Source organism: Bubalus kerabau, chromosome 6, assembly GCF_029407905.1.
Source record: "Bubalus kerabau isolate K-KA32 ecotype Philippines breed swamp buffalo chromosome 6, PCC_UOA_SB_1v2, whole genome shotgun sequence".
Taxonomy (NCBI): domain Eukaryota; kingdom Metazoa; phylum Chordata; class Mammalia; order Artiodactyla; family Bovidae; genus Bubalus; species Bubalus kerabau.
In genome coordinates this window covers 25,393,106-25,420,991 of record NC_073629.1, presented here as the reverse complement: position 1 = coordinate 25,420,991, position 27,886 = coordinate 25,393,106, and the positions used below count along the sequence as shown (strand labels likewise).

The 27,886-nt window shown below is 37.3% G+C and overlaps 1 long non-coding RNA gene across 1 annotated transcript in view; it reads right to left on the bottom strand.

The window, feature by feature from the left end:
* Positions 1-26,417, bottom strand: part of LOC129654865 (uncharacterized) — a 32,359-nt gene extending 5,942 nt beyond the window's left edge. Inside the window, exons 1-2 of the long non-coding RNA XR_008715625.1 lie at positions 26,261-26,417; positions 25,774-25,918 (exon numbers count right to left, since the gene is read on the bottom strand). This is a non-coding gene — a long non-coding RNA (uncharacterized LOC129654865). The remainder of the gene's footprint in view (positions 1-25,773; positions 25,919-26,260) is intronic.
* Between the last annotated feature and the right edge of the window lie 1,469 nt (positions 26,418-27,886).

Below are 27,886 nucleotides of genomic sequence, written 5' to 3'. Positions count from 1 at the left end.
GCTACACCATAAACATGGTTACCACTTGTACTATTACAAACTAATGTATTTCTGTCCTAAAGTCTGAGAAAGAGTACCTTTAAACACCTACAAAGAGAGTTTATATGTATTTGTATCAGGAGGTCATTTAATTCACTTCTATGATTGGCAAGGGGAGGAATAACCTCTCTGGTTCCTTTCCATCTGTGTGCCCCAACCTAGAGAATTTCCATAGAGTGAAATGAAAGTCAGTTAGCTTCGAAATGAGAAATTTAATATATTTGCTGAAATTAACACTAAAGTACAAGTCTAAACAACACAAGATATGGAAGAAAAATGTTGTCTCTTCTGTCACTAATAATTGCATATTCTCTGCAGCACAAAAGAAGACAATACTTTTAATATGAGGAGTATGTCTCACTTTACAACTGTGCTTGTTCTGAAATAGTATGCAAATTACATTTTGCACAACATATTTTCCCTTATAGCAGTGTCAAGAATATATCATTTCTAGGTCAACAATAGTCATTTTCTTCTCTTTTTAAATTTAATTTTAGTTTTACAAAGATCCCAATTGGTCTGCACAAAGTACACCTCTTGTTCTATTTACTAATTTGTTTCATTTTCACTCCCATTCTGTAGCGCCATATCTTGCTGTCATTCTAAATCAACTCCCCGCATATGCTTGATTTTAAATCTTTTCTTGATCTGCATTTCTCTAATAAAGAGTCATGTTGGACATCTTTTCCTGTGCCTCTTGCCCATCTGTATGTCTTCTTTGGAGAAGTGTCTATTTAGATCTTCTGCCCATTTTTTGATTGGGCTGTTTGTTTTTCTGACATTGAGCTGTATGAAATGCTTATATGTTTTGGAGATTAATCCTTTGTTGGTTGCTGCTTTTGCAATTATTTTTTCCCATTCTGAGGGTTGTCTGTTTAATGAAAAGTGGTTATGGTTTCCTTTACTGTGCAAAAGCTTTTAAATTTAATTAGGTCCCATGTGTTTATTTTGTTTTTAATTTCCATTACTCTAGGAGGTGGATCAAAAAAGATCTTGCTGTGATTTATGTCAAGGAGTATATGCCTATGTTTTCTTCTAAGAACTTTATAGTTTCTGGCCTTATGTTTAAGTCTTTAATCCATTTTGAGTTTATTTTTACATATAGTGTTAGGAAGTATTCTAATTTCATTCTTTGTACCGTTTTCCCAGCACCATGTATTGAAGAGGCAATCTTTTCTCCATTATATATTCTTGCCTCTTTTGTCAAAGATTAGCTCACCATTGGTGCATGGGTTTATCTTTGGGATTTCTAGCTCATTTCATTGGTCTATATTTCTGTCTTTGTGCCAATACCATGCTGTCTTGATTACTGTAGCTTTGTGGTATTGTCTGAAGCCAGGGAGCTTGATTCCTCCAGTTCCATTCTTCTTTCTCAAGATTGCTTTAGCTATCCAGGATCTTTTTTGCTTCTATACAAATTGTGAAATTTTTTGTTATAGTTCTGTGAAAAATGCCACTGGTAGTTTGATAGGGATTGCACTGAATCGGTAGGTTGCTTTGGGTAGTACAGTCATTTTTCACAATATTGATTCTTCCAATCTAAGAACATGATATATCTCTCCATCTGTTTGTGTTGTCTTTGATTTCTTTCATCAGTATCTTAGTTTTCTGCATATAGATCTTTTGTCTCCTTAGGTAGGTTTATTCCTAGGTATTTTATTATTTTTGTTGCAATGGTGAGTGGGATTATTTCCTTAATTTCTCTTTCTGACTTTTCATTGTTACTGTATAGGACTACAAGGGATTATTTTGCATTAATTGTATATTCTTTGACTTAAATTCACTGATTAGCTCTAGTAATTTTCTGGTGGCATGTTTAGGGTTTTCTATGTATAGTTATATCATCTGCAAACAGTGACAGTTTTACTTCTTCTTTTCCAATCTAGAGTCCCCTTATTCCATTTTCTTCACTGATTTCAATAACCAGGACTTCCAAAACTATGCTGAATAATAGTGGCAAGAGTGGACATCCTTGTCTTTTTCCTGATCTCAGAGAAAACACTTTCAGTTTTTCACCATTGAGGATGATGTTTGCTATAGGCTTGTCATACATGGCCTTTATTATGCTAAGGTAGATTCCCTTTATGTCCACTTTCTGGAGAGATTTTATCATAAACAGGTGCTGAATTTTGTCAAAAGCTTTTTTTTTATCTATCGAGATGATCATATGGTTTTTATTCTTCAATTTTTTGATGTGGTGTATCACACTGATTGATTTGCAGATATTGAAAAATCCTTGCATCCCTGTGATAAACCCACTTGACCATGGTGTGTGATCCTTTTAATGTGTTGTTGGATTTAATTTGCTAGTATTGGGTTGGTCAAAAAATAAAAATAAAAGACATTTTTACCAAAAACTTTATTAAACAATGTATTCACTATTTGTTCCTCTACATTCTGCCATTTTTCAGGCAACTTCACGATTCCACCTTCACAAAACTTTTTATCTTGTTGAGCAAAGAACTGTTTCAGGTGCCTTTTACAATCTTCCAGAGAATTGAGATTTTTTTTTCCACTAGGAGTCGGACACAACTGAGCAAATGAACTGAACTGAACTGAAACTGAAGAGAATAAAGACCAAACTAAATGGACATCCGCATGTGTAGTGTCTGGTGAATATGGCAGATGAATCAGAATTTTCCAGCCAAGCTATGAGAGTTTTTGCCAGGTCATCAAAGAAGCTTGCTGTCTTGCATTATTCTGATGGAAATTTATGAATTTTCTGTTGACTAACTCTGGAAGCTTTTCATTGAGTGCTGCTTTCAGCTAATCTAATTGGAAGTAGTACTTGTTGTAATTAATCATTTGGTTTTCTGGAAGGAGCTCATAATAGAGAACTCCCTTCCAATCCCACCATATACACAACATCACCTTTGGATGAAGACTGGCATTTGGTGTGGATGCTGGTCACTCATTTCTTTTGCCCTATGATCTCTTCTGTTCCACATTATTGTACAGTATCCACTTTTCATTGTCACAATTTGTTTTAAAAATAGAAATTTAAGTTTCAGTAGAGAATCACATGCAGAAACACAGTTAAGAAGGTTTTTTGTCTGTTTGTTTAACTTATGTGGAAACAAAATATCAAAGAGATTAACATTACCTAGCTGGTACAAATGATTTTCCATGCTTGATATGGATATTTTGAGTATGACAGCTATCTCCTGTGTGGTATAACATTGATTGTTCTCAGTTAATGTCTCAATATGATCACTATCAACTTCAACTGCTCTACCTGACCAGGGAGTATCATTCTGCTAGAAATCTCCAGCACAAAACTTCACAAACCACTTTTGACACATTAGTCACAGCATCTTCTCCATACACTAGATAAATCTTTTTTGCTGTGTTTCAGTATCATTTTTGCTTTTCTTGAAATATTAAAGTAAAATGTGCTGAAAATGTTGCTTTTTTATTCCCTCATTAATATTAAAATGGCTACACAAAAAATTACCAATTTTGATAAGTTTTTTATAAATGCATACTGATATGCCAGCTGTCGAATTATACTGTAACGTAATTGTTTCAAATGAAGTCAAACACAATTAAATACTACTAGAGCCATCTTATGGAAAAAACTGAGCAGACCTTTTGGTTACTCCAATATTTTGTGGAGGATGAATATCTATGTTCATCAGTGACAGTTGCTGAAAAAAAGAAAATGAGAGGCCATCATCAGTGATTTTCTTTTACGTTATCTCTTTGTTGTCTGGTTTTGGTATCAGAGTGATGGTGACCTCATAAAATACATTTGGAAGTGTTCCCTCCTCTGCAACTTTTTGGAAGAGTTTCAGAAGGGTAGATGTTAACTCCCCTCTAAATATTTGATGGAATTCACCTGTGAAGCCACCTGATCCACCTCACACCAGTCAGAATAGCCAACATCAAAAAAATCTATAAACAAATGGTGCAGAGGGTGTGGAGGAAAGGGATTTCTCCCACGCTGTTGGTAGGAATGTAAACTGGTACAGCCACTACGGAGGTGATGGAATTCCAGTTGAACTATCTCAAATCCTAAAAGATGATGCTATTAAAGTGCTGCATTCGATATGCCAGCAATTTGGAAAACTTAGCAGTGGCCACAGGATTGGAAAAGGTCAGTTTTCATTCCCATCCCAAAGAAGGACAGTGCCACAGAAGGTTCAAACTCCCACACAATTGTACTCATTTCACATACTAGCAAGAATATGCTCAAAATCCTTCAAGATAGGCTTCAATAGTACATGTACCGAGAACTTCCAGGTGTAAAAACTGGATTTAGAAAAGGCAGAGGAATCACAGATAAATTTCCAATATCTGTTGGATCATAGAAAAAGCAAGAGAATTCAAGAAAAACATCTACTTCTGCTTCAGTGACTATGCGCCTTTGACTGTGTGGATCACAACAAACTGTAGAAAATTCTTAAACACATGGGAATACCAAGCCACCTTACCTCCTCCTGTGAAACCTATATCCAGGTCAAGAAGCAACAGTTAGAGCCGGACATGGAACAACAACTAGCTGAATGTTGGGAAAGCAGTACATCGAGGCTGTATATTGTCACCCTGCTTATTTAACTTATATGCAGAATACATCATGTGAAATGCTGGTCTGGATGACCCAGAAGCTGGCATCAAGACTGCCAGGAGATGTCAAAGATGACCAGGGCAAGTTCAATGCATTAAGCAAGGTACTCAAAGCCAGTGCTCAGGGACAACCCAGAGTGATGGAGTGGGAAGGGAGGTGAGGGGCAGTTCAGGGTGAGGGGACACATTTACACCCGTGGCTGACTCACATTGATGTATCACAAAAACCACCACAATATCGTAAAATAATTCAGTTCAGTCGCTCAGTCGTGTCAGACTCTCTGAGACTCCATGGACTGCAGCTCGCCAAGCTTCCCTGTCCATCGCCAACTCCTGGAGCCTACTCAAACTCATGTCCATCACGTCAGGAGAGTAATTAGCCTCCAATTAAAATAAATTAATTAAAAAAAAGATTGCTGGGAGAAATATAAATAACCTCAGGCATGCAGATGACACCACCCTTATGGCAGAAAGTGAACTGGAAGTAAAGAGCCTCTTGATGAAGGTAAAAGAAGAGAGTTAAAAAGCTGGCTTAAAACTTAACACTCAAAAAACCAAGATCATCGCATCCAGTTCCATCACTTCACAGCAAATAGTTAGGAAAGCAATAGAAACAGTGAGACTTTATTTTCGTGGGCTCCAAAATCACCACAGACAGTGACTGCAGTCATGAAATTAAAAGAGGCTTGCTCCTTGGAAGAAGAGCCAGGACAAAGCTAGACAGCATATTAAAAAGCAGAGACATTACTTTGCCAACAAAGGTCCATGTAGTCAAAGCTATGGCTTTCCCAGTAGTCACATATGGATGTGAGAATAGGACCAGAGAGAAGGTTGAGTGATGAAGAACTGATGCTTTTGAACTGTGGTGTTAGAGAAGACTCTTGAGAGTCCCTTGGACTGCAGGGAGTTCAAACCAGTCAAGCCTGTAGACAATCAACCCTAAATATTCATTAGAAGAACTGATGCTAAAGCTGAAACTCCAATACTTTTGCCACCTGATGCAAAGTGCAAACTCATTAGAAAAGACCCTGATGCTGGGAAAGATTGAAGGCAGGAGGAGAAAGGGACATGACAGAAGATAATATGGTTGGATGGCATCACCAACATAATGGACCTGAGTTTGACTAAACTCCAGGAAATTGTGAAGGACAGGGAAATGTGGTATGCTGCATTCCATGTGGTTGCAAAGAGTTGGACACGACTAAGCAACTAAACAAAAACAGCCACTATGGAGAGAGTATGGAGGGTACCTTATTTTTGACAAAGGAGGAAAGGACATACAATGGGGCAAAGATAGCCTCTTCAATAAGTGATGCTGGGAAAACTGGATAGCTACTTGTGAAAGAATGAAATTAGAACACTTACTAACACCATACACAAAGATAATTCAAAATGGATAAAAAAAAAAACCCTAAATGTAAGACCAGAAACTATGAAAAAAAAAAAAAAAACTCTTAGAGGAAAACATAGGCAGAACACCCTATGACATAAATCAAAGCAAGATCCTCTATGAATGACTCACCTCCTAGAGTAATGTAAAAAAAAAAAAACAAAAAACAAGTGGGACATAATTAAACATAAAAGCTTTTGCACAGCAATGGAAACTACAAACAAGGTGAAAAAACAGCCCTCAGAATGGGAGAAAATAATAGCAAAGGAAATGACTGACAAATAATTAATTTCCAAAATATATACGCTGCTCATACAGTTTAATATCAGAAAAGCAAACAACCCATTCAAAAAGTGGGGAAAAGACCTAAAAAGACATTTCTCCAAAGAAGACATACAGATGACTAACAAACACATGAAAAGATGCTCAACTTCACTCATTATTCACTTGATTGCCCATCCGTGTCTGACTCTTTGCAAACCCATGGACTACAGCACACCAGGCTTCCCTGTCCATCACCTACCCTCAGAGTTTGCTCAAACTCCTGTCCATTGAGCTGGTGATGCCATCCAACCATCTCATCCTCTGTTGTCCCCTTCTCCTCCTACCTTCAATTTTCCCAGCATCAAGGTCTTTTCCAATGAGTCAGTTCTTCACATCAGGTGGCCAAAGTATTGGGGTTTCAGCTTCTGCATTAGTCCTTCCAATGAATATTCAGGACTGATTTCCTTTAGGATGGACTGGTTTCATCTCCTTGCAGTCCAAGGGACACCAAAGAGGCATCTCCAACACCACAGTTCAAAAGCATCAATTCTTTGGCGCTCAGCTTTATAGTCCAACTCTCACATCCATACACGACTACTGGAAAAACCATAGATTAGACTAGGTGGACCTTTGTCAGCAAGGTAATGTCTCTGCTTTTTAATCTGCTATCTACTTTGGTCATAGCTTTTCTTCCAGGGAGCAATTGCCTTTTAATTTCTTGGCTGCAGTCACCATCTGCTGTGATTTTGGAGCCCCCCAAAATAAAGTCTCTCACTGTTTCCATTGTTTCCCCATCTGTTTGCCATGAAGTGATGAGACTTGATGCCATGATCTTAGTTTTTTGAATATTGACTTTTAAGCCAGCTTTTTCATTATCCTCTTTCACTTTCATCAAGAGGCTCTTTAGTTCCTCTTCACTTTCTGCCATAAGGATGGAGTCATCTGTGCATCTGAGGTTATTGATATTTCTACTGACAGTCTTGATTCCAGCTTGTGCTTCATCCAGCCCGGCATTCTCATGATGTACTCTGCATATAAGTTAAATAAGAGAGACAATAAATAAGGGAGACAATATATGGCCTTGATGTACTCCTTTCCTGACTTGGAATCAATCTGTTGTTCCATGTCCAGTTCTAAATGTCCTTTCTTGACCTGCACACAGATTTCTCAGGGGGCAGGTAAGGTGGTCTGGTATTCCCATCTCTTGAAGAATTTTCCACGGTTTGTTGTGATCTACACAGTCAAAGGCTTTGGTGTAATCAATAAAGCAGAAGTAGATGTTTTTCTGGAATTCTCTTGGTTTTTTGATGATCCAACAGATGTTGGCAATTTGATCTCTTGTTCCTCTGCATTTTCTAAATCCAGCTTGAACATCTGGACGTTCACGGTTCACATACTGTTGAAGCCTTATTATTAGAGAAATGCAAATCAAAAGTTCAATGAAATACCACTTCACAGCAGTCAAAATGGCCATCACCCAAAAGTCTACAAACAGTAAATGCTCAAGAGGGTGTGGAGAAAAGGGAACCCTCTTGCATTACTGGTTGGAATGTAAATTGATACAGCCACTATGGAAGACATTATGGAGATTCCTTAAAAAACTACGAAGAAAACCACCATATGATCCAGCAATCCCACTACTAGGCATATACCCTGAGGAAGTAAAAACTGAAAAAGTCACATGTATCCCAATGTTCATTGCAGCACTATTTACCATAGCTAGAGCATGGAAGCAACCTAGATGTCCATTGACAGATGAATGGATAAAGAAGCTGTGGTACATATATACAATGGAGTAGTACTCAGCCATAAACAAGAACACATTTGAGTCAGTTCTAATGAGGCAGACAAACCTAGAGCTTATTATACAGAGTGAAGTAAGTCAAAAAGAGAAATATAAATATCGTATACTGGCACATATATATGGAACCTTGAAAGATGGTACTGATGAATTTATTTTTGGGACAGCAATGGAGAAACAGACAGAAAACAGACCTAAGGACATGGGAGTGGGGAGGGAGAGGATGAAATGTATGGAGAGAGAAACATGGAAACTTACAATACCATATATAAAATAGATAGCCAATGGGAATTTACTGTATGACTCAGGGAATTCAGACAGGGGTTCTGTGACAATCTAGGAGGGTGGGGTGGGGAAGGCAATGGAAGGGAGGTTCAGGAGGGAGTGGACATGGGTGTACCTATGGCTAATTCATGTTGATGTATGACAGAAAACCACAAAATTCTTTAAAGCAAATATTCTTCAATTAAAAAAATAAAGTGGAAAAAAAAGAAGCAGAAGGACTGAAAAAAAATTAAAAATAGAGCTACCATATGGACCAGTAGTCCCACTCCTGGACATATTTTCCGAGAAAATGATAATTCAGAAAGATACATCAGCCCAGTGGTAGCTGCAGCACTGTCTACAATAGTCAAGACACGGAAGCAGCCTAAATGTACATTGACAGAGAAATGGATTAAGAAGTGTGGAACATAAATACAATGGAATATTACTCAACCATAAAGATAAAATAATGCCATTTGCAGCAATATGGATGGACCAAGAGACTGTCATACTGTGTGAAGTAAGTTAGACAAAGACAAATAACATATGTGGAATTGGAAAAAAAGAAGGTACAAAGGAATGTACCTACAGAACAGAAACAGTTACAGATGTAGAAAATAAATTTGTCATTATGGCAGGGCAGAGATGAATTGGAAGATTGGTGTTAATATGTATATACTACTGCATAAAATAGATAACTAATAAGGACCTACTCTGTAATAAGGACTATAGGGAACTCTACTCAATACTCTGTAATGGCCTACATGGGAAAAGAATCTAAAAGAATGGTTACATGTATAACAGATTCACTTTGCTCTATACCTGAAACTAACACAGCATTGTAAACCAATTATACTCCAATAAAAGGTTTGGGGAAAAAAAGCTACCTTTTCTTTATAAAAATCTTTGAAAAATGGCAGTGGTTATTTGTGAGCATGTCATTTAATTTACACTACTGCTGCTGTGCTATAGATACCAGCTATCTTCCTTTTTTTCACTTAACAATATAGTTTTAAGATATAATCTTATTTTTATGCATATAATCACCTTGTGGCTTCTGGTTTCTGCTAAGTACTACATCATCTGCATCCACCTTATGATCATACTCCCTCAGGGTCAGGACCCAGACTGCTATCATCTCCCTGCTACCACAAACAACACTATAATAAAGAGTGCTTTGAGCTCCTATTTCTTCTCTATCCAATAATAGAAAGCCTTTAAGGAAATATTCAAGTGCATTGATAGATTCCCTAAGAAAACATGCAGAATCCTACTGAAAATTAAGTCATATGGCTATTTTTCTTACTATGCAAATAATTATCCTTAATATGTTTGTGGTATAAGTATCATGTTCGGACTTATATACACTTGACTTCCATAAAGATAAAACATCCATATGAAACAATTTGGACATTCTTCCAGCTCAGTGGGCTTAGTACTTTGCTCTCTTTTATTTAAACTGTCTCAAGTAATCAGCTTTCTTCTTTGAGATACTGTATCCCAGGCCAGTAGATATGACTTCTTGGAAGTCCTAACATTTGGCTTACATTTACCTTTTCTTAAATTGATCTCAAAAGAGTGATCTCTTCAGGCCAGATTCCTCCCTAAAGAAATTAACAGTGTGTAAGGTTAGCTAAAATCACAGATTCATAATAAGAACTCTGTAACTATTTGGGTTCAGGAACAGACAATAGTAGATGAAGGTAAGACAGCTTTGCAGATGTCCCTACATCTATAACCAGGGGTTGAAATTTTATGATAGGTCCTTAGGAAAAAGTAATGTTGAGTCTATTCATTTTTTTGTGCTAAAGATAATTAGAAGCCTGGTAAGTAGACTGATTCAATTACAATGTGTTGGGGGAATACAACATCTTAATTAACCAATGTTTACTGAATATTTATTATATTTGAGGCATTATGATAAGCAATGGGATAGAAGAATGTGGAATGTAAACATTAATAAAATATTTATACTTGAAGATTATTAGTAGAGGGGGAGGTTCTTGATATATGAATAACTAATAGAGGAAGGTAAGACTACAGAAACCCAATTCAACAAATATTGAGTTTCAACCAAATAGGGCTGTCGTTTTAAGTCCTCATCAACACAAATGACTTTGGTGTCCGCCCTCACAATCTGCAAGAGGTGAAAAATAAGAAAATAAATCTGATTAAGTCTTATGGAAACTATGATGGAAAGAATGCAGAAGGAGACAAAAAAGTCAGGAGAGTGGATGATCCGTAAGAAGAAAGTATATGGAATTATATATAACGTGGCCACCTAACAGAGCCCTGTGAAACATCAATGCTTGGAGACAGGCAAAGGAAAAAGAGGAGCAAAACTAAATTGAATGAGGAAAAGACACAAATGCAAATATTAATAATGCATACTCTTGGATATTGCAAAAGCCAAAGTGGGTGGCTTAAGGAAACTGGTGAAGAAGGACACGGTGGGAAGACATGGAATCCAGCAGTCTGAGACTGCTCCAAGGATGTGAATGAAAGTATCCATCAGGAGGGTGGGGCTAGCCTGGGAAGGAACACAAGCAATTCTTGAAGACCTATTATCCGTTTTAAGAAATAAATCAAACCCATGGATCCAAAGCCACTTTGAAAGCCCTCTTATTCCGTTCTTCCAGAAAGGGAACCACTCTTCACCATTTTGTACTGATCATTCCTCTACTCTTCTTTAAATCTTTACTGCTTGTGTATTTATACATAAATAATATGTTGTTTTATATATTTTCGAACTTTTTTGTATTCTGTCACTTCTTTTTTCTACTCAACATCGGTTTTGAGTTTTACCCATATTAAAATTAGCCATTTGTGCCTTAACATATTTTCTTCCTCGGTCTTGCCAGAGATGTATGTATGTATTTCACATACATAATTATGTTCTTGAGAAACTGTATTCTCAAATGTGCAGGTAAAGTTCCTATATCTATTCCTTACATCAGAATTACTTATTGTCTTTTTCAGATCTTCTAAATCATCATTGTTTGCCTTTTTTGTTGTTGTTGTTGTCACTGAGAGGTGGAATGGATTTGCCCATTACTCCTTTTCTTTCTATTCCTATATTGATCTATTTTCAAGTTATGTATTTATATTTACCCAAGGTTAGAATGAAAGTGAAAGTCGCTCAGTTGTGTCCAACTCTTTCCGATCCCATGGAATATACAGTCCATGGAATTCTCCAGGTCGGAATACTGGAGTGGGTAGCCTTTCCCTTCTCCAGGGGATCTTCCCAACCCAGGGGTCGAACCCAGGCCTCCCGCACTGTAGGTGGGTTCTTTACCAGCTGAGCCGCCAGGGAAGCCCAAGAATATTGGAGTGGTAGCCTGTCCCTTCTCCAGCAGATCTTCCCAACCGAGGAATTGAACCAGGGACTCCTGCATTGCAGGCAGATTTTTTACCAGCTGAGCTACCAGGGAAGCCAAGTTTAGAATGGTTGTATGTATTTTAAAGTAAAAATATAATCAAGAATAAAGAGGGCCACTTCAAAATGATAAAATAGATAAAAGTTCAGAGTGGTTGATTTTATCATTTTTGAAGTGACCCTCTTTATTCTTGATTATATTTTTGCTTTTAATATGTTTGTTATTAATATAACTGATAGCTTATTTAACTTAGTATGTATGTTGTAGTTTTTTATCTTATTTTCAACACCTTTTTGGTTCTTACACTTTAGTGTTTATCTCTCTTTTAAAAAAATTTTTTTAACTTTGTAATTGAACTATAGTTGATATAAAATGTTGTGTTAGTTTCAGATGCACAGCAAAATGATTTAATATTTTTGAAAATTATATGTCATTATAGGTTATAACAAGATAGCGGGTATAATTCCCCGTTCTATGCAGTATATCCTTTTTGCTTATCTATTTTATGTATAGCAGTTTGTATCTGTTAATCCAGACTCCTAATTTGTCTTGCCCCCCTTCCGGCTCCCTTTTTGTAACCACAAGTTGTTGTTTTCTATATCTGTGAGTCTCTTTCTATTTTGCGTATATATTCATTTGTATTAGTTTTTGGAGTGAAAGTGTTAGTCTCTCAGTCAGGTCCAACTCCTTGTGACCCCAAGCACCATATCCCACCAGGCTCCACTCTCCACAGAATTCTCCAGGCAAAAATACTGGACTGGGTTGCCATTCCTTTCTCCAGCAGATCTTCCCAACCCAGGGATTGAACACAGGTCTCCTGAATTGCAGGCAGATATATTCATTTGTATTAGTTTTTAGATTCCATAGATAAGTGACGTCATAGAGTATTTGTATTTCTCACGGAACATCATTTTCTCTAGGCACATCCATGTTGCTGCAAGTGGCAGTATTTCATTCTTTTTTATTGCTGAGTAATTTACCATTTTGTATGTGTGTATGTATGTGTATACCATATCTTGTTAATCCAATCATTTATTGATGGACATTTTGTCTCTATGTCTAGCGTATCTCTCTTAAATAGCATATAGATGGATTTTTGTTATTTTTATTTTAAATGAATATGTTGACAATTAATATTTATTGTGATATATTTCAAATATTTTACCAACTTATTCTGTACTTTACTTTTTTTTTCTTTACATTTTTACCTCTTTCTTGTATTCTTTTGAATTGACTGAGATTTCGTTTGTTTCTTTATTCTGGCTTTCTACTCTTTTGGTTTGGACATTACTATTTCTACTCTGTTAGAGGTTATCCTTGAAATTTTAACATATGGATTACACATGACAAAGTGGAGAATTAATTAATATGCTTATCCCCTCTCTAACCAATATAAGCAGCCATAGCACACTTCAGACACTGCCTGTTGTGTTAGCTTATCAATCCTTTCTTCTTTTAGTTCCTAATATTATAATTTTAGTCCTTCACAGTTTTGTTTTTTACCTATATTTATGTATGTTAAGCAATTCCTTTTGTCATAGTTTATTTCTATAGCTCAGACATTCCTTCTGAGATCATCATTGTTCTTCATGAATAACTTCCTTTAAACCTTTCATCAGCACACAGTGATCTCAGTTATTTTTTGTTTGAAATGGCTTTATTATGTGCTAATTCTTCTGTAAAGCTTTAAAAATATTTGGCTGTGTGGGGTCTTAGTTGCGGCACACAGGACCTTCATCTTTATTGTGGCATTCAGGATGTTTAGTGGTAGTACGTGAACTCTTAGTAGTGGCATGTGGGATCTAGTTCCCTGCCCAGGGATTGAACCCAGCCTCCTTGCATTGGGAGCATGCATTCTTAGCCACTGGACCACTAGGGAAGTCCCTATGTGCTAATTATTGAGGATGGTTCACTGTAAATAAAATTAGTGTTCACCTGAAATGAACTGAACTGATAACTATATTTCAGCATTTTCTAGATATTTCCACAGTGTCTTTGATTTCACTGTTCCTCTTGGGAAGTCAGTTGTCAGGCTATCTGTCATTCCATTGTAAGAAATCTATTTTTCTATCTGGTACTTTTAAGATTATCAGTTGACTTTGGTAACCTGCTGCATCACTGTGATATGTCTAGGAATGAATACATTTGATTTATTTTGTTGTTTGGGATATGTTGTATTCTTTGATACTAAAGAGCCATTCAGTTCTGTTCAGTTCAGTTACTCAGTCATGTCCAACTCTTTGCGACCCCATGAATCACAGCACACCAGGCCTCCCTGTCCATCAACAACTCCCAGAGTTTACCCAAACTCATGTCCATAGAGTCGGTGATGACATCCAGCCATCTCATCCTCTGTCATCCCCTTCTCCTCCTGCCCCCAATTCCTCCCAGCATCAGAGTCTTTTCCAATGAGTCAATTCTTCACGTGAGGTGGTCAAAGTATTGGAGTTTCAACTTCAGCATCAGTCATTCCAATGAACACCCAGGACTGATCTCCTTTAGGATGGACTGGTTGGGTTTCCTTGTAGTCCAAGGGACTCTCAAGAGTCTTCTCCAACACCACAGTTCAAAAGCATCAATTCTTCAGCGCTCAGCCTTCTTCACAGTCCAACTCTCACATCCATACATGACCACTGGAAAAACCATAGCCTTAACTAGACTGTTGGCAAAGTAATGTTTTTGCTTTTGAATATGCTATCTAGGTTGATCATAACTTTCCTTCCAAGGAGTAAGTGTCTTTTAATTTCATGGCATCTGCAGTGATTTTGGAGCCCCAAAAAATAAAGTCTGACACTGTTTCCACTGTTTCCCCATCTATTTCCCATGAAGTGATGGGACCAGATGCCATGATCTTAGTTTTCTGAATGTTGAACTTTAAGCTAACTTTTTCACTCTCCTCTTTCACTTTCATCAAGAGGCTTTTGAGTTCCTCTTCAATTTCTGCCATAAGGGTGGTGTCATCTGCATATATCTGAGGTTATTGATACTTCTCCTGGCAATCTTGATTCCGGCTTGTGCTTCTTCCAGCCCTGCGTTTCTCATGATGTACTCTGCACATAAGTTGAATAAGCAGGGTGACAATATACAGCCTTGACGTACTCCTTTTCCTATTTGGAACCAGTCTGTTGTTCCATGTCCAGTTCTAGCTGTTGCTTCCTGACCTGCATATAGGCTTCTCAAGAGGCAGGTCAGGTAGTCTGGTATTCCCATCTCTTTCAGAATTTTCCACAGTTTATTGTGATCCACACAGTCAAAGGCTTTGACATAGTCAATAAAGCAGAAACAGATGTTTTTCTGGAACTCTCTTGTTTTTTCCATGATCCAGCAGATGTTGGCAATTTGATCTCTGGTTCCTCTGCCTTTTCTAAAACCAGCTTAAACATCTGGAAGTTCACAGTTCACGTATTGCTAAAGCCTAGATTGGAGAATTTTGAGCATTACTTTACTAGCCTGTGAGATGAGTGCAATTGTGTAGTAGTTTGAGCATTCTTTGGCATTAACTTTCTTTAGGATTGGAATGAAAACTGACCTTTTCCAGTCCTGTGTCCACTGCTGAGTTTTCCAAATTTTCTGGCATATAGAGTGCAGCACTTTCACAGCATCATCTTTCAGCATTGAAAATAGCTCCACTGGAATTCCATCACCTCCACTAGCTTTGTTCGTAGTGATGCTTTCTAAGGCCCACTTGACTTCACATTCCAGGATATCTGGCTCTAGGTGAGTGATCACACCATCATGATTATCTGGGTCATGAAGATCTTTTTAACAAAAATCAATTCTGAAAAATTAGATTTTGATCCATTACTATGGTATGTTCTTCAATTAAGCCTCCTTTAATTCCTCTCAATGATGTGTTATAGTTTTCTGTGGTCTTTCACATCTTTCATTAAATATAGTCCACGTTTTACATATTTAACATTTCTGTTATTTTCTAACTGCTTTTTATTAGTACATGGAAATATATATTGATTTTTATATATTTTGCATCCAATAACCTTGTTGAATTCATTTATTCTAATCATTTATATAGAGATTCTTCTGCATTTTCTAAATATAGAGGTGTACTATTTACAAATACTATTAGCATGACTTCCACCTTGTCAGTGCAGATGCCTGCAGAAGCCCATGTGTTATAAATAAATTGCTAGTATCCTTCCTTCCTCTATATAAGAGTATGAATAACACTTCTTTTATAGATTCAGGTAGCCTGATCTGTAATTCATGAGTCACAAGATCAATCAGAATCAGCCCCGTTTTTCAGATTGTTAACTTGTCTTCACAAACATTTAGTCCAATAGCTCATTGAACTTTGCTCAGAATTTTTGAAATTCCCATGGGGTTTGATCTGTGTAAAATTTCAACCTGAAAAGGATTTGTCTGGAAATTCAGAAATTTTAATATAAAATATTTGCCTCACGTGTAAACATAAAGATTTTACTGGCAACACTGACATATAAACATACATGGATCCCTCTAAACCATATACTATAGTATATAGTATACAGTACTAGATCATGAGCTTTATTCGGCATTCTCAAACACAAAGTTCATTACTGAGAAAGAAAAAGGAATGAGATGGTGGGTGATTTAAAACAAATATTCATGTTGAATTTGGGCCTACATAAAAGTTTATAAATTAAGTTTCATCAGTTTTATTTTTGTAAAGCTTAACTGAGATAAAATTTCCTAATTTAACTCATGTCCTAGCAGAAAAAATTTTAGGCTAGGGACAAAGCCAAGCAGAGGAACTAAACACAGATGAGAGGATGCATGCATTTACGTGCTGGTATTCCCTTTAGGAAGAGAAAGTAGGCCTCAATAAGGGGGTGGAAAGCAACTTTAGAATGTGTGCATGAGTTTTCCTCTGCTTGAAAAAATCTTCCCCCTCCCCCAGTCTTCCTGTGAACAATTCTCCTTACCAGTCAAGTCTCAGTTTAAATGTCACTTTATTAGGCTCTTTTAAACCAATGTGTCTCAATCTAAATTTGCCTTCCCTATGTCATTCTGTCATATTTAAGTTCTTTATCATAAATTTAAATTTCATATTTGCACATTTACTAGTGGTTCTCAAACTGCAGCATGCTTAAGCAGCACTTGGGTAGCTCATTAAAAATGTAGATTCCTGCACGTAACTTTAGAAATTTACAGTCTGTAAATTTTAGTTGGGACCCAGAAATCTGCATTTTAAACAAATGCTCCCAAATAATCCTGATGTAGGTGTCCCTAAGAACAGACTTCTGGGACTTCTCCATGAGGGCAGCAACTCTACTTCTGCATCTCTATCATGTAGCAGAGGGATTAATAAATATTAGCTGCATTACAAATGTTAGAAACACTTTGGCAAGTGAGCCAGTGGACTAATACTGCTTTAGGGTCAGGGCTGCCTTCAGACCCAGAAAAAACTTTCTAAATGGTGGGTGGAAGAGATTTTACAAGGAGAGATGGAAGAGTTTAGAAGAAAAGAAAAGGAAAAAAAAAAAAAATTCACGTGTTGGAGTTTAGGCCAGAAGTCAAAGCTGATGAGCTGTCAGCAGCCAGTCTTTATCATGATGAGTCCAAGACTGTATACCAAACTCCTACAGGGTATCCAGTTCAGAATTTCAGCTGGATAAGGGCACTATCTTCCTTTCATCGCAGTGCTGCTTTCAACACATCGGGAAACACCATGTCACTCCTTGACAGAGGCTGGCAATTTGAACTAGGGAGATAATTTGATGGCTTTAAAGCTGGCTGATATTTTCATTTGTGATTCTTCATGGCAGCACTGCCCCCCTTTTCCTGCTTTGTCCCCTGTTGTGAGGTTTGGCAGCTAGAATAATGTTTTCAGGCAGGGCTGCTGGTAGGGTGCTACCATGCAACTGTAATGCCAGCATGTCTGGTATCTGATACCAGCACTTTAAGGGACAAGGATGTAAAGAGAAATGGCTCTTGGGGGCTAAAAATAAAAAAAAAAAAAAAAAAAAAGACTGTAAAAAAAAACAAAACAAGAGGGACTTTAGAGCTAAGACCTGAGATTAATCTCTTGGAGCTATAGATAAGCAAGAGTAGACCTTGTTTGCTGTTTTAGAGTGTAAAAGAAGATTATTCAGGGTCCACCTTTCAACTTTGTCTTCCAATCATAGGTGAAGGTTGGGTATGTTGACTTTAAGGGTAGGTGGAAATCTCAACAAAATCAAAATAAGTTACTGAGAAAAATTAATAAGGAATGGTAAGGATAGGGTTGGAAAGAAAATATCGTGTGGCAATCATCATAGCTGTATGAATTCGATCTGTCTCTTTAAGGAGAAACAAATTTTGCTGATGCCTTCTTACCTGCCTCTCTGGTTTTTGTTTTTGGGTTTTTTTTTTGTTTTGTTTTTTTTAGATTTCTGTTTCTAGATGTTACTTTTTACAGAGTTGGCATGTAGACAGTCTCTGACAAGGCAAAATATCTTTAATGGGTTCTCTCTGAGTTAAGATCTTTGGCTTCTTCCGATCTTTCATCTCCTTTGAGCAGTAAATCCCTTCGCTCTTTCAGACAGCTCTTGAGACCAGGTTGACATAAACAGTAATACCTGCCAGGAAACATGGCAGCGCTGCTTAGAAGAATCTGGAGTGACTGGGGAATACTTGGCTGCAAGTTTTTGTGGTGAGAAATGTGGCACCAGAGATCACAGGGGATACATGTCTGTCTGGCTTTTAGTTTGCACTCAAGGGCTGTGCTTTAAGTGACCAGAGGCCAAAGCTAGAACAAAGCCTCCTTAATCTGCACATCTATCCGTATCTTCCCCATCTGGTAGGAAGATTCTCCTCTTCTGTTTTCAGTTACTCCCAGTTAATATTTCAAACAGCATTTTTATTTCTGTGGTTCCAGATTCTAATCAGACCCCTGCCAATCTCTAAAAGGCTTGTGTGTCTCCTATCACTGGCTTGTTTTATTGACTTTATCTGAATTATTCAAGTTATGGTCTTGCTGACATTTACCTTCCAAGCTGACTTTAATTACAATAAATATAAAGTTCAGATGGTATTGCTTTCCTTATCCTAACTTTATCCCAGAATGACATTAATGTCCTAAATCAAAATTACCATTGAAGGCAGAGGGCTACTACATAAAAACTCTTGGGTCTCTGTACAAACATACTTAATCACAGTCTTTGTAGATAAAACCTGATAATTTGCATTCATTCAGCTTTTGTGAAAACAGGGGCTTCAACTTCCAGTAATGACAGATAAACTGGTATTAGACAAGCTCTCCACTATAGATAGCCATAAAAATGAACAAAATACATGAAACAATTTTCAGCTACTAAAAAACATGAAGTGCAGGATTCTATCTCTGAAAATGATGTGAGCCTCAATTCACACAAACGTTTTGCCCACAGTCACTTTCCAGGAGATGTCCCAGGAAGTTGGACAGAGAAGAGAATTTAGTGCTGTTAGCACAGATGAAATTTGCAGGGTAGATGATTAGAAGAAGGAAACATGCAGAAAAGGAGCACCAGAAATCTGCATAGAGGTCCCCTGGAGCCTTGGTTCAATACTTAACTGCACAGGATTCTGCAAGTCCTGGCAGAAATTAACTATCAGGGATCTCTGAATTCAATGGATATTCCAGAGATCACAGAAGGCTGGAAGAGGAAGCTATAACCATACAGAATGGAGTGATATTAGAATCAGTCCCATAGAAATAGTCTCAGGAATGACAGGTGTCAGAATTAGCCAGAGAACTTTAAAAGAGCTATTACAGTTCCACTTCCTTATCCAACTTGTGCAGATAAGAGTTATAAACTCAGGACAAATACAGAAAAATACAAGGAACTGAAAGCACTTGAGAGTAAAAATAGTAGACAAATTCTGGATAGGAGCTGACACTTGGAAGGAAGAAATTTCATGATTGAATTACCCAGTTCTATGGCTTTCAGCCTTAGTTTTGGGCCATAGTGTCAAGCAGCCAAGCAGCTAGAACTGATAGAAGACTCATTATCTTTCTGGACTGAGCAACCAGAGTAGAGCTATCAGTGAACCAAAGCCATTAGAAGGTGGTATCCCATACAGTAGAGAGCCAGAAAGAGAGCCTGAAATTTACTGTCAACCACTCTGACCCTGAAGGAAGCATGTGCAGTACAGAATCCAAACAACTCAAATTATTGAAGAACCAAACTGAAATTTAAGCTGCCAGTCAAAATGCAGAATTTAAAAATCTGAGTCCAACCAAGCTAATTTCATGATAAAGCAAAAAATTTAAAACACAGTTTTTAGAAGAGAGCACAGACTGAACCCCAGGTGAAACCTTTATTCCTGAAAGAAGGAAATGTTTGTATGACCTGCAGGCACAACTTTAACAACCATACCAAACTATACACATGACGCACCATTGGAAAGAAACAGTTTATCTATCACTGAGTTACAAGCACATCAGAGATCCTCAATAAATACATATTGAATGAAAAAACCCACGAATTTCAAGAGGAAATATAACAAACTTCAGAATCTGCAGAACATAATATTTATGATGTTCAAGGTGCAATCCAGAAATATATGTGAAGAAAATGTGAGGCATTCTTAAGATAAAAGATAACTGATTGAGAGTGACCCAGAGGTAACCCATTACTTCAAATTAGCATAAAATCATTTTACAGGCATTATTAAAACTGTAACATACTTGCAATAAATCAAATATTTATTTAATTAATACTTGCAATAAATTAAATATACTTGCAATAAATTAAAAAGATAAAATGAAAGTATCTCAGTTAGGAAATAGAAATAATAAAAATATTCAAATAGAAAGTTTAGAACTGTAAAACACAGTACCTGAAATTTGAAAAATTCACTGGATGGGCTTAAAAACAAAATGGAGCTGCCTAAGGAGTCAATTAATTGCAGACAGATCAGAATAAACTATAAAATTTAAAAGACAGGAAAGAAAACTGGGGGAAAAAAAGACGAACCTTGGTTCAGCCACCTGTGACACATCACGCGTATGACGGTAGTCCAAGAAGCAAGAGAGAAAGAGAACAGGGTAGAAAAATAATGACCGAAAATGTCCCCATTTTGGTGGAAGATATAATTGTACAGATGCAAGAAGCTCAACAACTCCAAGCAATGTCAAATTGGTAAACATCAAAGATAAAGAGAAACCCTTGAAAGTGATGAGAATAAAATGACTTATTATATATAAGGGAACGTGATAGGTAATTTCTCACCAAAAACTATACAAAATAGAATACGGTGAAACAACATCTTTTAAATGCTTGGGAAAGATACTGAGCCAAAAATTCTATAACCAGTGAAAATACTGAATAAAAATGAAATAAAGATATTTTTGGATAAAACGAAACAGATTGTTCATTGCTAGTAGACCTACAGGATAAGAAATGCTAAGGGATGTTTTACAGGCTGAAAGAAATAAGATCAATAACATGGATGTTCAGGAGAGAAAGAACATCATCAGATATGGCAAGTATCTGGATAAATGTAAAAGCTTATTTTTGCTTTTAATTTCTTTAAAACAAAAATTAGAACATTTTCTTTTAGCACTCATAAAGTATTTCAGTGAGAAATACACAACAATGTTAGCATAAGGGATTTGGGAAGGAGTAAATGAAGCCATATTTTTACAAAATTTTACATGCAGTGTAGTACATTAATATCAATACAAATAAGTAAATTTAAGAATGTGAACTAAAATCCTTAGAGCAATAAAAATGAATACATATGGTACGACTAAAAAGGCAACTGCTGCTGCTAAGTCATTTCAATCGTGTCCAACTCTGTGCGACCCCAGAGACAGCAACCCACCAGGCTCCCCCGTCCCTGGGATTCTCCAGGCAAGAACAATGGAGTGGGTTAACAGTAAAATGGAAAAGAAAAGTAAAATGGAATTCTAAAAAACTAGTCAAATAACTTGAAAGCAGGTAGAAAAGAAGGAAAAGAAGAACCAAATTGAGGAGAAAGTGAAACACAAATAGTAAAATAATAGACCTAAATACAATTATATCAACAGTTAAAAGGGAGAGATTGTCAGAATAAAGAATCAAGACCCAGCTATATGCCGTCTGTAAGAGATGCACTGCAAATATAAAAACATGGATAAGATGAAAGTAAACAGATAAACCCAGGACTTCCATTTAGCTCTGATCTGTAAAGAGCTTAGATACTATCACTCCCATCCTTTCAACAAGAAAAAGCTTGAAAAACTGAATAACAACAACTTTTCTTGGGTCTATCAAAGAAATGAGGTTGCAGAGTAAACCACTACCACCAAATCTGGAGAGCTAGGCAGATCCAGAGAGAGACAGACAAGCTATGATTACATGGAGCACAAGCTGCTGAAGTCATCAACTGGTAGAAACTCTTAACTAGGAATTTTGACAAACTGCTGTGAACTGGTCTAAGAGTGAGAAACTCCTTAAAGCTACACATTTGCATGGGTTTTTAATCTCCAGGAATGCCCCTACGTTCTCACGTGATCCAAGGAGCCCCTCCTGGCACTGGCAGGGGTACAGGGGAAATAATCATTGTGAAATATACCCATGGCATACTTTATAATGAAGGCCTACTCCCCGGGAAAAATATCTTTGCCAGAGCCACATCTAAGGAGAAGAGCATTTCTCATTCCAGTTACCCCTAGACTCCTATCTCACCTAACATAAACATCACTAAAAGCATCAACAGAGTTTGGGGGTTCAAGGAAATAGAGTTAGAACACAATAGTCAGAAAAGGGAACAGGAGTGGGATTGGGGGACGTTGTATCTTGAAATAATTTTGAAGATCACAGCCCTAAGACACAGGCTTCCTAAAATACTGAGATTCACTTACATAATTACGAAACTCTCTTCCTGCCATCATACCTTACCACCACATTAGTAAGGTATTAGGGCAACACAGAAGACGCTTCCCTGGTGGCTCAGTGGGAAAGAAGCCGCCTGCTAATGCAGGAGATGCGGGTTTGATCCCTGGGTCAGGAAGATCCCCTGAAGGAGGAAAAGGCAGCCCACTCCAGTATTCTTGCCTGAGAAATCCCATGGACAGGGGAGCCTGGTGGGCTGCCGTCCATGGGGTCACAAAAGAGTTGGACATGACTTAACTGCTGCTGCTGCTGCTGCTAAGTCACTTCAGTCGTGTCCGACTCTGTGCGACCCCATAGATGGCAGCCCACCAGGCTCCCCCATCCCTGGGATTCTCCAGGCAAGAACACTGGAGTGGGTTGCCATTTCCTTCTCCAATGCATGAAAGGGAAAAGTGAAAGTGAAGTCGCTCAGTTGTGTCCGACCCTCAGCGACCCCATGGACTGCAGCCCTCCAGGCTTCTCCATCCATGGGATTTTCCAGGCAAGAGTACTGGAGTGGGGTGCCATTGCCTTCTCCAGACTTAGTGACTAAACAACACCAAAAAAAAATTTACAGATAAAAGAGTTGCAAGATGTAGACCCTCTCTGAGGAGTACTTAGAGAAGCTCAGAGTCAAGAGGGGAGACAAGTACTAGGACACAAGAAGAATTTGAAGCCTATGACACCTATGTCTACAGTAAACTTTATAAACACCCCAGCTGTTAGACAGGTTACCATAAATCCTCACACTGAAGGCCTATTTCCCTTAGTTCTTAATATCCAAAACAACTTGTCAGCTTTCAGTAAAAATTTTACAAAACCAGAACACACGAAGAACCTGATGAAACAAGGCAGTCATGAGAATCAGATATCACACAGATGTTGGAATTATCAAATAAGGAATCTTAAACTATGTTAAGGACTGTAATGGAAAAAAATAGTCAATATGCAATAACAGATGGGTAGTGTTAACAGAAAGATAGAAACTCTAAGCATCTAAAATAGATGGGGAGAAAAAGACATGCAAATAGTAAGCAGAAACAGAATGGAGTCAATATCAGCTAAAATAGACATCAACATAGAGTATTATCAGAAACATTTTATAAAGACAAAAGAGTGAATTCAAATACATAACACTCATAAATGTGTACACAGCTAATGATAAGGTTTCAAAATATATGAAAAAAATCCACAGGGCTGAAGGGAAAAAAAGACAATTTCATAATTTTAGTGAATAATATTAACACTCCACTTTCAACAATTTACAGATTAACAGACAAATATTTAGTAAAGAAACAGATGATCTGAACATTACCAGCCATCTTGACCTAATCAGCTCCCAACAACTACAAAGAAAATATCCTTTTTAATTGTACATAGAATTTTTACTAAGACAGATCTTGTACTGTGATCTAAAATAAGTTTAAAAGGATTTAAATAATAAATATATTCTCTGGTTACAATAATATTTAATTAGAAAACAATTAACAATAAGATATCTAGTGAATTACCCAATATTGGGAAATAACACATTTCTAATAGTCTATGGGTCAAAAAAGAAATAACAAAAGAAAATAGAAAATTGTTCAAACTGAATATTGAAAAATATATCAAAATTTGTGGGATGTAGTTAAAACAGTGCTTAATGGATAATTTATCTTTAAATATTGTATAGAAAAACAAGAAAGGTATAAACTAATGATCTAAGTTCCATTCAATGATCAAGCTTCTCACTCTTTTTTTCCAAAAAGAGAAGTTAAAAGGGCAAAAAAACAAAATTGAAAACAAATATTAAAATTGACAAAGACAAAATTTAGTTCTTTCAAATAATCAGTAAGATTGAAAATCCTTAGCTAGACTAATCAAGAAAAAAATATTTAAGAGAAAATCCAAATTACCTATATGAGGACTAAAAGAGGGACTATCACTAAAAATTCTACACACATTGAGAATATAATAGAATAATATTATCAACAACTTGTATCAACAAATAATTTAGAGAAACAGATTCCCTGGGAAAAAACCAACATACCAAGTCCAACACAAGAAGTATTAATAACAAATTAGAATAGCTTTTTACCTATTAAAGGAAGTGAATTATCAAAAACCTCCCCAACAAAGAAAACTTCAGGCCCAATTATTTCATTGGTGAATTTTATATTTAAGGAATAGATATTACCAATCTTATAAAAACCCTTCCAGAATATAGAAGAAGAAACATACCAACTTGTTTTATAAAGGCAGCATAATCCTAATACCAAAAGTTGACAATGTTTTTTGCAAAAATATAAAAAGTTCTAAGGAATATTGATGTAAAAATACTATTTAATAGCAAATTAAATCTAGCAATATAAAAATGACACTTAGTATGAATTACAAAGTAGTGTTATCCCAGAAATACAAGATTTTAAAATCAATCAGTAAGTCACCATATTAGCAGAATTTTAAAAATACCAGTTCTTAAAGGATGCAGAAAAAGTGCTCAAAATAATTCAATATCCATTCACAATTTTAAAAGCAAAACAAAACAACTCAGCAAACTACACACAGAAGTCAAATTCCTTAAGATAATGAAAACTATCTTCTAAAAGTTACAGCTGACGTCATAATTAGTGGGGAACTGTGAACACTTTAAGATTGAGAAAAATATCTAGGACACTCAATCTCACCACTTCAATTCAACATGATACTGGAGATCCCAATACTACAATAAGATGAAAAATTTTAAAAAGAAAAAAAAAAGACATAAATACCAGAAATGAAAACATCCAACTATCTCAATTTACCGATATGATTGTTTACATAGAAAATCCTAAAGAATTTACAAAACTACTACCAGAATAGATAAGTAAATTAAGCAAAGTTACAAGATACAAGATTAATTTTTAAAAATCGACTGTATTTTTATATACTAGCAATAAACAATATCATACATTAAAAATTCTTACTTATAGTATCAAAAGAAATACTAAGAAATAAATTTAACAAAAGATAACAAAACCTTTACATAGAAAACTAAAAAAAAAAAAAGATTACTAAAATGTAATAAGAAATTAAGGACGATCTAAATAAATGGAGAGAGAAACCATGTGGATAAGTTGTCTGTTATCCTTTAATTTATATATGTATCCAATGTGATCACAATCAAAATTTGAAAAATGTGATAAACTGATTTTAAAATTCATATGAGAAAGCATAGAAGCTATCCAAAACACCCTTGCCAAAGAAAAATGAGGTTAAAGGATCTATGCTACTTACCTTAAAGAGTGCTGGAGTGGTGTCTGCAAAATGACTAACATAGGAATTTCTAGTGCTTGTCCTCCCCTATAAACATCAGTTTGAACAATTATCTGAGCTTGAACCTTCACAAGAGCCAAGAATTCTAGGTAAGGTGTTATAGTACCTGGGTGAAACATGAAAAATTTAAAAGATGCCCTGAGGAGGGTAAGAAAGATAGAGTCACACTACACCCGTCACCACTCTCCCAAACTCGGACAGCCCAGCACCACAAAGACACCCTTCCCATGGAAGAAGAATAAAATGAGCTCCTGAATTCACTGTGGACCCGAGTCAGCTGGTCCCAGCACCGTGCCAACTTCCCCGGCCCTGTGTTCCCTGTGGGATACTAGGACCCCAGCCATTACAGCACCCACTGCCACAGGCAGTTCCTGAGGCCCCAGGCTCCCAGCCCACCCTACACCCACCAACTCCTGTGGGAACAGGCTCCTAGCAGCTCCTGGCTCACCTCAGTGTGAGCTGGCTCCTAGAACGCTAGTGGCTCAAGAAACAAGAAGCTCCTGGCAGCCTCCCTCTAACCCAGGCTCCAGGATCCTCACACATCCTGTGACCCTTTTGTTACCAATCAAGGTCCTCAGACTCTGCAATTAATAGAAATTGAGGCCATTTGAGAAATTCAAGCAAAGCTTTATTGGGATGGGCTGTGGCATGAGGAAGTGAAAACAAGTAACAAGTGCCCTTACTCCCTGAGAGGGGGCTAGCTGGTCCCTTAAATGGAATGAGAGTAGGGGCAGATCTGTGTCTCAGGACTTAGGTATTTGCTGACCTCCTGAGTGATACTGTGTGCAAGGATCATGCTCAGTTGCCTGCTTCTGCTCCTAGCACCTCAGAGGTGGCAGTTGGTTTTCAACTTATTTGTATCTTATTGTTCATAATTTGCTCCAACTCTGCATGCATGAGTTTTTTTTTTAGTCCCTTTTAGTCCTTATAGTTTCTTTGTATTCTGTTACTCCAGGAGACTTTTGGTCACGTGTAAGTGCAATGTTGGTCACTCAGTCATGTCTGACTCTTTGCAACGCCATGGACTGTAGCCAGCCAGGCTCCTCAGTCTATGGGGTTCTCCACTCCAAGAATACTAGAGTGGGTTGCTACTTCCTTCTCCAGGGGTTCTTCCCAACCCAGGGATCAAACCAATGTCTCCTGCATTGCAGGCTGATTCTTTACTGTCTGAGCCACCAGGGAAGCCCAAAGAGTCCCAGGTCGAAATCTATCTCATTGTTCAAGCACTCTAGGAGAGGATCCCAGGTCCCAGCCTCTCTCACTTTGAGGCTCCTGTAGCCCCAGATTCCCATCAGCCCCTGTGAACCTGGGCTCCTGGCCAGGCCCAGAGACAGGCAGATTAAAGTGAACCCAGGCTTTGGGCCTATCCCAGAAACAGGCAATCTCCCACGACCCTGGCCCTATCTCCACTCAGCAGCAGACAACCTCCACAGACCCAACCGAGTAAGTGCTTTTCTTTGTTGGTCCTATTGGACTCAATAGACTCATATTTGCCCATCTGAGTGGAGTGAACCTTTGTCCACTTCCCCAAGAAGCTGGAAAAGCTGGTCACTCAACCTACTCTTCCTTTTCTGGTAACTGAAACTCTTTCCAGCTGGGAGATTCCTCCTGGCACTGACATGGCCCCCATGATGGCCCTGAAGGATGGAATGAATCAGGCAAAATGAAGTTGTTTTCCTTCTCTTCTTGTGTAATTATTCTCAGTCTTTTTGTTTCATAGTGTTGCTCAAATTTCCTAATTAGACTCCTGAATTCTCCCAGAGCTTTTTCATTGAGGATAGCTGGCTAATTGATTTTGGTGAGGATGGGCGGGGGACATACAGGGAAGCTGTGTTCTCCTATCTCAGTATTTTCCCCTCTCTTTAAGATAGAAGTATGTAATGATAAATACCTATATTAAAAAAGGAAGGCCCCGAATAATCAGTTTAACCTTATACACTTTACAGAACTAAGAAAAGGACAAATTAAATCCAAAGTTAGAAGGAAGAATAAAGATTAGAGCAGAAACAGAGAAAAGGAAAACACTGGAAAAAAATCAATGAAACTAAGAGTTTGCTTTTTCAAAAGATCAAAA